Source organism: Arachis hypogaea, chromosome 19 (assembly GCF_003086295.3).
Source record: "Arachis hypogaea cultivar Tifrunner chromosome 19, arahy.Tifrunner.gnm2.J5K5, whole genome shotgun sequence".
Taxonomy (NCBI): Eukaryota; Viridiplantae; Streptophyta; class Magnoliopsida; order Fabales; family Fabaceae; genus Arachis; species Arachis hypogaea.
In genome coordinates this window covers 21,017,861-21,024,760 of record NC_092054.1, presented here as the reverse complement: position 1 = coordinate 21,024,760, position 6,900 = coordinate 21,017,861, and the positions used below count along the sequence as shown (strand labels likewise).

General features: G+C 35.2%; 1 pseudogene; it reads right to left on the bottom strand.

The window, feature by feature from the left end:
• Window positions 1–542: 542 nt before the first annotated feature.
• LOC112778071 (formin-like protein 5) lies at window positions 543–4,679 on the bottom strand (annotated as a pseudogene).
• Window positions 4,680–6,900: the final 2,221 nt, after the last annotated feature.

The window sequence follows — 6,900 nt, the reverse complement described above, 5'->3', positions numbered from 1 at the left end:
TTTAGATGAAACTTAATTTTCACTGTGTTGTAAGCTAGCCAAATCCTCGTATTTGGAATAATATTAAAAGTTACTAGCAATATATAGGTATAAATAAATTACTAGTTATCGTATAAAGTATAAACAACAACGGAAGCTGATATTACAGAGATTTATTAGGAACATGTAGTTAAATAAATTCAGTGCTACCCTTGTCTTTTTTAAAAAATAATTTGGATATTTTTGTCGTATAGAATCCATCTTTCGTGGGACAACTTTAATTTTCTTGATCGATGTGTACTTTTGTCAACGTTCGTAAAGTTCATGGGTACTAATGCTTATTTTTCCTATAGAAAACATACCTCCATCAGTAGAGATGAACGCGGATCAGATCGGATCGGATATGTTGGAATACAGAGATAAAACACACGCATTGGAAATAACATGATATAGAGAATTAGTTTGAATTATTTTTATTTGACAATTATTTTTTTTTGGAGAAGGTGAATTTAAATTAATTTGCTCGTGACCAGATAGGACAACTAAAAACACACGCATTGGAATACAGAGAAAAAACACACGCTTTATTTATCTAATTCCAGTGCTGGTTCAAATAAAAAAATTCACCTAAATTTCTAACCAAGAAAGATGAATACAGAGAAAATTCTTAAGGCTAAATAAAAGGCATTTATAGGAGAGAAAAAGGTATGAAGTCCTCAAAGAGTAGTACTTCCAATGTGGACTAAAATTATAATTTAGAACCTTGAGATGCATAATTTTCAATATGAAACCTTCAAGTCTAAATGGTAGTTTTGTTGCTAATGCTGCTGCTGGAGACAGTCGAATTAAGTTTGACCTGAGCTCGCGCTCGATGCCTTCTCTTAAAGATGTCTTACCTCAACTTCCTAGTCTCACTTTGTATGTCCATGAATGGTTTCCTTTCTATGTTTTCCTTTTTGCTCTCCAGCATCCTTTGTTTCTCTATTGCCACCAGTGCTACAGCCTTGTCATCCGATTCTTGATTGTTTGCTTCTTCCTACAAATTCGGTTTATGTTCGAGAGCCACTCAACAATAGTGAAGCATAATTGCAAGAATAAACCTCCCAAATGTTGTATTTAAAACTACCAAAATATCAAAAGTATGGGTAGGAATGATGCACTATGGAACCAATAAAACATGAAAAAGAAAAACAGTAACCCCACTTATAGACTTAGAGCTATCTTTAAGATCACTCACATTTGCCAGCCTGCCAGCTTTTATGCCTTCAGAACGGATAATCTCTTGAACAACAAAGTGTAAGAGTGTGGTCTTGCCATCTGTTCCTTTTACATCAGATAGTTTCAGGAGTGTATCAAGGTTAAATACTTGTGCACCACCACGGAATGTTCCATCATTCATACGGTTGCCAGTTTTGAGAACAGCTTCAAGAAGCTTGAGGAACAGCCAATTGTTTCTTAGTTCCTTACAAGCAACCTGATATGTCGGATGAAGGTGCAAGAAGAATCAGATTTCAGGACAAGAAAGGAAGGGGTCACACAAATGTGAGGGCATCAATTTGAGAAATAGTCGAGTTAGTGAGTGCGTGGCAATTACAGAACATACTCTTGTTTATGTCTATGTATAATTCACACACAGCATAAATCTAACTCCTAACTTCTAACTTGATATAGTTAAACAAAGCACTAAAAATTTATATCTCCTAGATACCACATTTTAAAGGATGCATATTCTTTATGGGATTAGTAACTGTAAACATACTCAAAAAATGATAAAAATTGCGTACGAAGGAATCAGACTTTATTTTGTACTGCATGAATATTTCATATGAAGGGGAGAAAAATGTACTTGAAAATAGGGGTGAGTACGAGTCGGTTTGGTTCAGGTTCATGGTAAAATTAGAACCGAACTAATCAAAATATAATTGGTTCGGTTTGGTTCGGATTTGTATTTTTTGTACATGCACCCGAATCAAACTAAACCGACTAAGAACGGATTGGTTCGTTTCGGATAATTGGATACCCGATGACATTGAAATTCATAAAAAAAAAAACCAAATTTTTATCTTAAAAATTCAACAAGTACAATAAACATGTAATATCAATAGAAATAATCCAAACATGTTAAATACCAAATACATTAAAAACTAAACTCATTAAAATCCAAACATATTAATAGTGAATAATCTTTGTCTAATGGAAAAGTCATATATATATATATATATATATATATATATATATATATATATATATATATATATATATATATATATATATATATATATATATATATATATATATATTATTTTTTTATTTAATTAATATATGATCGGGTTTGCGGGTTAGTTCAGGTTCCGCACCCCCAGAACCGATACCCGAGCCAATCACTAACAAAGACCATCGGTTTGGTTCGGGTGGACCCGATTACCCGTTGGTTCCAGAACCAATTTAATTGGTTCGGTTCGGGTTTGGACGGGTAACCGGGTACCCGCTACCCGTGCGCACCCCTACTTGAAAATGTGAAACTATGAACTAATTAATGCCCACAAATTATTGGTCCAATCGCTGAACAAAAAATAATCAGCATATTAACTAACAATTCAACAATTGGATTATAGAAATAAAAAATATGTAGGACATAAATGAGTCAGTTTAAGGACTCACTATACCCAGCTACTCAAAGTTTACATTGTTACTTTTGCCAGCCTAAGATTGACAGAATGATATATCTTGATGATACAACACAACGACCTTAACAACTAAGCCTTGTCTCACTAGGTGGGGTTTGCTACATGAACTAAACAGCACCATAATGTTCTACAATATAACAATAAATCATGTTTGTTGGGGTGATATTCCCTCTCAAATCAGTTTATCATCTTATTTGGGATAATCAAACACTTCAAAACTACAAAATTTTAATGCCATGATCATGATTTAGATATTGTACCTCTAGAACTGCAAAAGACTCGATAGTAGAATTGAGCTCCTCTTTAAGTGTACTCATGAAAAGAAGTGCTTCCATTCACTTAAAAGCAAATGGAATGTCAACCATCGCTTTCAAGAACTGATCAGCAGGGACAAGTTGAGATAGCTTACCAATAAAAAGTCTAAGCTTAAGTTGTTCATTAGTCGTCGGTGCCATCTTCAGCAAGGTTTGGAGGAACTCAGCAGGCAATTCATTTCCTAATAAACCAAAAAGAAATTTCAAAGCTATTATACAAGTGGAAGCAGAGACAAGTGAACATTTCTATATGATAAACAGATTTCATCATGATTTACCAAGCAAGTTTCAAAAAGTGATCAACTCACTTGTTCAGAAAATAGTTGTCTGTACACTAACAAAGACTACCACAATCTATGCTCCTCCATACTCAACCATGATAGCATAAATCAAATAATTTTAGAACAATAATCAAACCTAACAACAGCACTACCACAATCCATGCTCCCTACGTGCAGCAAAATGGTGCTAGATTCAAATAATCAACATGATACTGGTTGTTTATAATGTTTTAGGGCAGCAGTGTGACCATGTAAAGTTTTGTATAACTTGTGTTCTCTACGAAATCTAATATTACTATCACAATTATCAACAGTTTCTTACAAAAAATTGAAAGACCAAGAAAATCACCTTGATAAAGTGCATCACATACTTCTTCCATTGTCACGTTCAATGCTCGCAACAGAATTAATAAATTTTGTGCTTTCTTTTTGTCAATGATCTGGATATACTGAGGTGAAGGGTCTTGGGCGAAAGACTCTTTCCCTCGTTGGCCATTGTTTTTATCCACAACGTTATAACCAAAAAGTGTTTTTATCATCTCCTCATTAAACCTGCAATTTTTTTCATAAGAAATATTACCAGCTTGTGATAAACTACTATCTTTGTCCAACAAAAAAAGCCTTTGGATTAATTTCTTATTGGAATGATCCAGACTTGATTTGATTCCAAACCATTGATTGATCAGAGTTAGCTTGAACCTTATCACAGAAAAATGGCTTTAGCTTGGTTTAGGAGCATCAGCTTCACTTGCACCAGCTTCAACGTTCTCCATAGTTTTTGGTTTGCTAGCCCTGATTGGAGGTGGGTAAGGGGAGGTATACCACCCTTCGGAGGTGGCGGAGAGCGAGGACCAAGTTTGGCACCAGCTGGAGTTGGGGGAGGTGGAGGAGGACTAGGTTTTGCACCTGTTGATGCAGGAGGCAGTGGCGGTGGAGGACTAGGTCTGGCCCCAACTGGTGCAGGAGGTGGTGGGAAGGGAGGAGAATGTTGGGCACCAACTGGTGCTGGGTGTGGTGGTGGTGGAGGTCCAGGACATGGAGCACCACCAACACTAACCTGTTGTGGTCCATGAGTAGCCAGGGCAGGGGCAAGGGCAGGGGCAGGGGCAGGGACAGCAGCAACATTACCAAAAGGCCTAAACGAAGGAGGCTCAAGGGGGAGAGGATTCAGCCTGCCAGGTGGAGGTTTTAAAGGAGGTATTCTAGAAGGCATGGTTCCTGTCCACTAGGAATGAGTTTTTACTTCAAATGGTTATCCCGAAGCAGCACTAAAAGCTCTTATTGATTGACTTTCTTGAACCTAGGGCTTCTTGTTGTCAACCAAATTATTACTTGATGATTGAAACCAAGTTTCTCCCCTTTCATTGAATTTCCAAATCCATAACTGGAAGGACCTGTGAGATAAAAAATCAATTTCGACAAGATTAGTACAATTCTTTAAAAATAAATAAATGAATGGTAGTATGAATATGATATGCACCAAAAGTTGGGGATCAGGAAAATTGAGACAATGACATAAATATATTCTTTGGTCTCAGTCTCATGCCTCTGTATTTTCTATCTTAAGACATTTCATAATATAGCAATAATCATGACTAAAAGCAAATACACAATCTAAAAACAGATAGGGCTGCACATGGATCGGATAATATCCGCATATCCGTGGTAATTATCCGCATCTAATCCGAATTTTGCGGATATTATCCGATCCGCACTATGGTAGGATCGGATTGCGGATTTAGCAGTGATATCCACGGATCCGATCCGCAAATCTGCATATCCGCATGTCTTATATAAATAGCATAGTTTAAGAAAGTAAACCCTAATGTGATATAAATTTTAGTATGTTGTTTTATGAATTTTATGATATCTTGTTTTTAATTTTTTATGTTGTACTTCAACTTAGAATAATTAAACTTAAATCTTGTGTTATTATTTTTTTTTTTTTTTGTTATTCAAGAGAACTTTTATTGATAATATTACAAGTGAAAAATGAATTTTATGGATTTTTTTTTGTAAAAATAGTCAAATAGAATCTTAAAATAGTTTTTTTTTTAATTATGCGGATATACCCGATATCCGATCTAATCCGCAAGTATTCGGATCGGATATGGCCTGAAAAAATGCGGATATCATATCCGATCCGATCCGATTCGTGTGCAACCCTAAGAACAGATACAAAAAGTTTCAGCAACTTTAAATAGGGACTTGAGCAGATATATATATATATATACCTGGAGAGCAAAAGCAAGTTTGGAATGCTGGAAAATTGAGGCTTGTGATCTCTATGAAAGGAAAAGATATAAAGCCACATTCCATTTTGGTACACTTCAGAAACTTCAGCTACACAAAGCTTCTTCTGCAATATGAGGATTGGTATGGACCTCATTTTGCCATAGGAGCCACTCTCTGAGAACATAAACTCTTTTTCAACTTCCCTTACTTTCCCATCCTTTATTTGGTACACATGCACACTCTTGATGAACTCTACAAAAATTTATCCAAAATAAAAAAAAAACCTCAGTTTTGCACAATTTCATCAATAAAAGATCAAATTTTTTTCCAAATGAAATGAAGGGAAAAAGGAAGCTTTATATGAAAATAAGGCATGAAAGTTGAGAATCTATAATATGAAAGGTGAAGTGCATGGTGGGGTTGAGGTGGTTACCTTCTCTAATGGTGTTCTTGAAAACTAGGAGGGTGGTGAGCAAGGTGTTCTTTATGGCGAGGTTGAAGATGCTACCATCACTATTGGGTATGAAGCAGGAACAGTGTCGTTGTGGTGACAGGAATGGATTCAGCAGCGGAGACTTTAACACAGCGACGCTGAATGGAATTGAGAGCAATATGAGAAGATGAAGAACGATGAAAGAACAATTTTGATTTTTTGTTTTCCAGATATATTTTTGTTTTGTTGTTTAAATTATTTGAAAATATAAAATTAGGATTAGTTGAATTCTAAAATTTGATTGATTTAAAAGGGTATTTTTGTTTAATCGAATAAAGTAAGGATGTTTAAGACTTTTTATAAAATTAAATAAAAAAATATTCTTTTATTTTTATTTAATTAAAAGGGTGTTTTAGTAAAAGTGGTGATATAATATATATTTAAAAAAAAATCAAATGCTGATGTGGAAAATAAATTCAACATGACTTGTTATTACTTGTCCATATTTTAAACGTATCAGTACGTATGAATTTATCATCGTACTAAAGCAAACACCAATTTTTAAACATAGACATAATTTTTTTCTATTTTTTTTCAATTATATGCCATTTACATATCTTCTTTCTCCTTCTTCCATTTTTCACGCTTTACCTCTCTCTGCATCAGATCTTCTTTCTTTTCTCCTTCACACCCAAACCACCATCTTCACCTTTCTCCTCCTTTTCTCCAACCAAACAACCGTTGCCACTCTTCTTTCCCTCCTTCCTCCTTCTTTCTTTGTTTTTCTCTTCTATTTCATCACCGCCGTCGTTGTCTTTTGTCATAGTTGCCTCCAGATCTGATTTTCACGTTATCTCCAAATTTGTTGTTCTTCTTCTCCCTCTTCGAGCTCGCCACTTCTGTTTCTCCTCTGTCGCCTCTCCACTGCCGCATTTCTCCTACTCTTTCTTTTTATCCACTCTTTTCCAGAT